Here is a 6,378-nt window from a genome sequence, read left to right as displayed (position 1 = left end):
AAAAATAGGGCAAGATGGTAAGATGGTTCAGTGGATATAGGTGTTTGCTGCCAAGCCTAACAACCCAACTTTAATCCCCAGGACGCACATGGTGGAAGGAAAGAACAGACATCCCAAAACTATCCTCTGACCTCTACATACCTGCAATAGCATGCCTACACACACACACACACACACACACACACACACACACACACACACACACACACACACACGCAGAATAAATTAAATGCAATATTGAAAAATAGAACCTAGCATGGTGACATAGGCCTACAAATCACAAAGTGGAGGCAGGAAGACCAGAAAGAGTTCAATGTCATCCTCAGTTACATAGCAAATTTGAGGCCATCCTGGACTATGAAACCTTGTCTTAAAAAACAAATGACTTCATGCCGGGCATGGTAGCACATGCCTTTAATCCCAGCACTTGGGAGGCAGAGGCAGGCAGATCTTTGTGAGTTCGAGGCCAGCCTGGTCTACATAGTGAGTTCCAGGACAGCTGGGGTTACAAGGAGACCCTGTCTCAAAAAGACCAAAACCAAAACACCAAAACCAAAACCAAATGACTTAATAAGAATTAAAGAAGGTACTTACTCATATGATGATCATTACCCCTGGTAATAAAGGGTGAAATAACTTGCTCAAGACCACATGGCTGCTAAGTGTGCTGCCTAGATCTGTAGTCATGTCAATATGGCTTCAGATCTACACTGGAAACCATCAAACTCTTCAGGCCCCATTACTTTATATGTACCCTGAGGAAGTCATGTGAGATGCTAAGAGTCCTTGCTATCACTGACATTTCATTCTGTCAACCAGCCCTCACATCAGTTTATTTCAGGGCAGCACTGGGACAGAAGTGACTGTGCTCATACTCCTACAGGCCTTCAAAAGCTAAAGTAGAACAGCCGAGTTAATGCATGGAGAAGGCAAGAGAAAACACTCAAGAACTGAATAATTCATAGGTTAGGTCAAGAAGGAAAAGTGTTCAGTGTGAGGGCCTCAAGGAGATTGTACTGATTTCTAGGAGCCCAACAGCCTTCAGAGTAGGACCTGAATTCACCCACACACTCATGCTATTATGAGCTGGAAATAATTCACAAACCTGCTAAGGAATCATAGTAGACTAAACCTAGAATCCTCAGGACACGAAGCAACTAACTCATCTTTTCCAAGCCTGAGAACCTGATAGAGGCTCTCTTTTTTTTCTCTCCCCTACCCCCTTTTTTGACAGAAGGCATTCCCTATATAGACCAGGCTGGCCTTGGACTAGTGTTGAATCCTGAGTGTTTGAATTAAAGCCTTACGCCACCACACCCAGCAAACTAACTGGTTTAGTTCTTGTCTCATGAAAAAAATGTCACATGTGCTCTCTGAGATTAGTGTACACAATTTTATTTGAAATTATAAGGGGTTCACAAGTCCCCTAAAATCTCCTCTTATACTTTAAATATCCTTGAAATAGATCTACCCAGTTCCCAGGCTTGTTCTCCTAAGAGATTCCAAACTGCCCTAAGGTCTGGTTGGAGTTTCTAGGCAGCTATTCTCTACTGCAACTGAGCATAATTAATCCTATACAGAAAAGACAAAGGACCCTCTCTCTCTCCTCATACCAATATGTACTGAGGGACTTCACAAAGGAAAGAGCTGTAATTGAATCCCCTAATTCCACTATATGTGAAATTAAGAAGGGCTCTGAGAATATTTCATGCCCTTTTTCTACCTGATACCAACAAAACTAGGTAGAACATCAGAAGAGTTTGAAACAACCAGGCAAAAACAACTTCCTTCCCTTGGAACTGCACTTCTCCATTTATTCTAAAAACAGTCAAGATTGCCAATTAGCCTTATTAGATGCTTTTTCTCCCACACAGGCTTCGATAACTATAGGTTACCAAAGAAATCACAAAATATCAGTCATAATTGAAGAAATCAAAACAAGAAAATACTTCCCCCAGAAGACTACCAACAGTTTGTTGGTGAGGGTCTGGAGAAACATATAGCCTCAAATACAGCTGGTTGATTTCTGTACAGGTACAGTTTGACTATTTTTATCAAAAGTTAAAAAACATCTGTGCTGGATAGCTTTAGTTGTCAGCTTGACACAACTGGGTAGAGAGAGCCTCAATTGGAGAATTTCTTCCATTGGACTGGCCTGTGGTCATGTCTGTGGTGTATTTCTTGATTTTGAGTGATGTGGGAGGGCCTAGCCCACTGTGGGCGGTGTTGCCACTGGGCAGGTTGTTCTGTATTGTGTAAGAAAGCAGGCTGAGCATGGGCTAGGGGAGCAAGCCAGTAAGCAGCATTCCTCCAAGGCCTTGTGCTCCAGTTCCTGCCTCTAGGTTCCTGCCCTGGGCTCCCTGATGAACTGTGACCCAGGAGATGTAAACCAAATAAACCCTTTCCTCCCCAAGTTGGTATTGGTCAGAGTATTTTGTTACAGCAATGGAGAAACAAACTAGAACACCCTAGGCATGATGATATACATTTGCAATCCTAGTACTCTGGAGGTAGACACAAGAGGACCTAAAGTTCAAGGTCTGAGCAGGCAAGATGATTTAGTAGGTAAAAGTCCTTGCTATACAACCTTGAAAACCTGAGTTAAATCCTCAGGATCCACAGTATAAAGAAAAGAGTCTAAAAGTTGTCCTCTGATCTCCTCAGGATCCACAGTATAAAGAAAAGAGTCTAAAAGTTGTCCTCTGATCTCCAGGCACACACACTAATAATAAATTAACTAAGTAATTAATTAAAAAGTCAAGGCCAGCCAGGTTATATAATGAGATCCAGCTGAAAGAAAATAAAAGAAGGGAAGGAAAAGGGAAGGGAGGAGAGAGGGAGGGAGGGAGTGAGAAGGGAGGGAGGGAGGGAAGGGGAAGCACTTCAGAATTAGATAGGAACAACAGCTTAAGACCAGCCTGGGCTACATAGCCAAGGGGCTACATGAGGATCAGTCTCAAAAAAACAAATGAAGGGCCTGAGTGGCATGGCCCACGCCTTTAATCCCAGCACTTGGGAGGCAGAGGAAGGCAGATCTCTGTGAGTTCAAGGCCACCCTGGTCTATATAATGAGTTCCAGGTCAGAAGGGGTTACAGGAAAACTGTCTCAAAAATACTTTAAAAGAAAAAAAAGGAAGGAGGGAAGAACATAGAGAAGGAGGGATTTAAAACACACATAGCCTCCTCTAGATAGCTCAGAGGGTAAAGGCCACAGCCTGATAATCTAAGTTTGATCCTTGGGACCCACATAGTAGAAGGAGAACACCAGCTCCAGCAAGCTGTCCTCTTGACCTCTACAGGCTAACAGTGTGTGGCACCCATGCACATATACATACAAATAAAAATGTTAAGAACACACACGCCCTTTGACACAGTCCTCACAGATATTTTAATAAAAGCAGGTCAAAACAGACGTGCAACCAAGTTCTATGCTGCATTGTTTATAATGGTCCCAAACTAGAAACAAGAAATTTGGGGATTCAGGTACACACTATTTAGAATAGCATATGGCCCTTAAAAGAACGCACCAAATCTGTAAGTGCTGCTATAAAAAGGCTCTCTAATGTACACTGTTACTCAAAAAAAAGCTGAGAGCCAACAAAATGGCTCAGTAGGTTAAGACACTTGCTGAAAGACAAGCCTGATGACCTGGGTTCAATCCCTGGGACCCACATGGTGGAAGGAGAGAAATGACAAATTATCCTCTGACATCCACAAACGCACTGTGGCATGTGCGTGCTCATACACACACATACACACACACACACACACACACACACAAACTATATACATACATAAATGAATGAATGAAAAAAGTTGAAAACTTGCATCATTACAGGTTTCTTTCATTCTAAATTTCATAGGATGAATATGCTCATTGAAACCAGCATAAAATTATATTCTAGAAAGAGACACCTAAGAAACTATTCACTATTACCTTTGGAGATAATGACTATAGACCAGGAAGAAGAAATGAACTCATGCACAAACATTCAAACACAACCCCCACCTCTCCCATTTTTCTATATAAAAGTTCTAAACCTAAGGCTCTCCCATTTTTCTATATAAAAGTTCTAAACCTAAGGCTGGGCATGGTGGTGTATGCCTTTAATCTCAGCACTCCGGAGGCAGAGGCAGGCGGATCTCTGTGAGTTCAATCAAGGCCAGCCTGGTCCACATAGCAAGTTTCAAGACAGATGGGGCTACAGGGAGACCCTGTCTCAAAAAGACCAAAAAAAAAAAAAAGTTCTAAATCCAAAATATATTACTGTAAAAATAAAATGATAATCATCACTCAGGAGCCTCCGCCCCTCCTATAAACCCTGTTCTCCCACCCTACCCCTTCCTCTGCATGTCACCCCTCGATAGGGACTTGGGATTGCTCCAAAGTATTTTCCTACCATTCCTTTACTACTTAGCAAACATGAAAATGTTGTCTGTCTTAGAAATTTTAAAAGAAATGGTATTTAGTGAGGCGCCAAGTGGAAAGGGGAAGAGGACCACATGATGCACAGCAGGAAGCTGGTTGGGGGCCTGGAAGAGAATCAGAACTAAAACACTAGCATACGCCTCTCCAGACACTGCTGTGCCATTATAAATTACTTAAGCTTTCCACTGGAGATGAACAGCTTAGTGCTCTACTCCAGTTGCCAGCTACTGTAATTGTGAGTAGACAGTGTTTGGGAGAAAGCTGGCATAGTCAGTCCAGACTCTGCCTTTTGTAGTATGGATGAGAGAACCCTTGTTCCTAAAAGGCATGCAACAGCAGAGAACACTGCCTTGAACCCGAGAGACTGTCTTCTTTGCAGACACTGCCATCCTTAGGCATGGCAGAAAACACTGCCTTGAACCCGAGAGACTGTCTTCTTTGCAGACATTGCCATCCTTAGGCACACAGTGCAAAGGCACATGAGGGGACCTAACACTATGTGCACTGGAAAAGCAGGAGGGGTGAAGGGGTGTGTAGCAGAGGGCAGATGAAAGTTCCAGTCTTTCAGAGCTCAGAGAACCTGCTCAACATGAGGGATACCCCTCTATGGTAACAGTTACAATTCCCTGTAACTGCACCATGGAGAGAATCAGCTAAGAATAAAAATTAAGGAAGATGATTCTTTGTTCTCTTTTTTGGTCTTTTTGGGACATGGCCTCCTGGTACACCAGCTGGCCTGGAACTCACTATATAGACCAGACTGGCCTTGAACTCACAGAGATCCGCCTGCCTCTGCCTCCACAGTGCTGGGATTAAAGGTGTGCACCACCTTGCCCGTGATTCTTTCTTAATTGCCTGCTTCATCTAAGGTCCATAAAATAAATTACAACCTCGCTTGCTTTCCATGGCATTCTCCTGCAATATTGCTTTACAAAGAGGGATATTACTTTTACACAGGACTTCCAGAGAAGAGAACTGACTTTTATAAACAAGGCAGGTTTCATGTACTAGTGTCAAAAAAGGGCCATGCCTCCTTTATGACATTTAAAGAACATGAAAAGAGCCTCTTATCTATCCCATCTCCATTTTTAATGATCCCTGAAATTCCGTCATCAGTGCTTCATACTGCCAGGTCAGGATTGTGCTGGTGTACTCATTTAATAATAAAAATAAAAGGAGAAACAAATTAGGTCCCTAATACCCTAGAGGGCACTGGCCGTTAGCTTACTGTTGAAGTCACTGGTCCTTTTGGGAAACTGGAAAGAGCAAAGGCAAACAAATTTCCTTCTTAAAAAATGCACCAACATGCCAGGGGTGGTGGCACACACCTTTAATCCCAGCACCTGGGAGTCAGAGGCAGGTGGATCTCTATGAGTTCAAGACCAGTCTGGTCTACATAGTAAGTTCCAGGCCAACCGGGGGTACAGAGACTCTGTCTTTAAAAAAAAGAAAAATAAAAAAATACACCAAGATGAATAGATAATACAAAATTTTCTTATAATTTCAGGGGTTCACAGTTCTACTAAAAGCCCATTCAAGGATATCCTCTGGCCTGAAATTAAGAAACCCTAGCCCAGCTGGGCGCCTTTAATCCCAGCACTCCAGAGGCAGATCTCTGTGAGTTCCAGGCCAGCCTAGTCTACACAATGAGCTCCAGGCCAGCTGGGGCTACAGGAACCCAGTCTCAAAAAAAAAAGAAACCCTAGCTCAAGGCTGCAGAGATGGCTCAGTGGTTAAGAGCACTGGCTGTTCTTACAGAAGACCTGGGTTCAAATCCCAGCACCCACATGGCAGTTCTAGGGGATCTGACAACGCCCTCTTTTGACCTCCATGGGCATTGCATGACATGGGTGCACTTACACATAACATTAAAAGAGGGGACTGGAGAGATGGCTCAGTGGTTAAAAACATGGTTGTTCTTGCAGAAGACTGGGTTCGAATCCCAGCAC

The 6,378-nt window shown here is 43.2% G+C and overlaps 1 protein-coding gene across 2 annotated transcripts in view; it reads right to left on the bottom strand.

The window, feature by feature from the left end:
* Window positions 1-6,378, bottom strand: part of Dcaf5 (DDB1 and CUL4 associated factor 5) — a 106,860-nt gene that overhangs the window by 56,097 nt on the left and 44,385 nt on the right. The window lies entirely within an intron of this gene.

The sequence above is a fragment of the Nannospalax galili genome, unplaced genomic scaffold, assembly GCF_000622305.1.
Source record: "Nannospalax galili isolate Female #2095 unplaced genomic scaffold, S.galili_v1.0 scaffold42, whole genome shotgun sequence".
Classification (NCBI taxonomy): domain Eukaryota; kingdom Metazoa; phylum Chordata; class Mammalia; order Rodentia; family Spalacidae; genus Nannospalax; species Nannospalax galili.
Note: the sequence above shows the minus strand (reverse complement) of the source record. Positions and strands in the feature narration are given on the sequence as shown.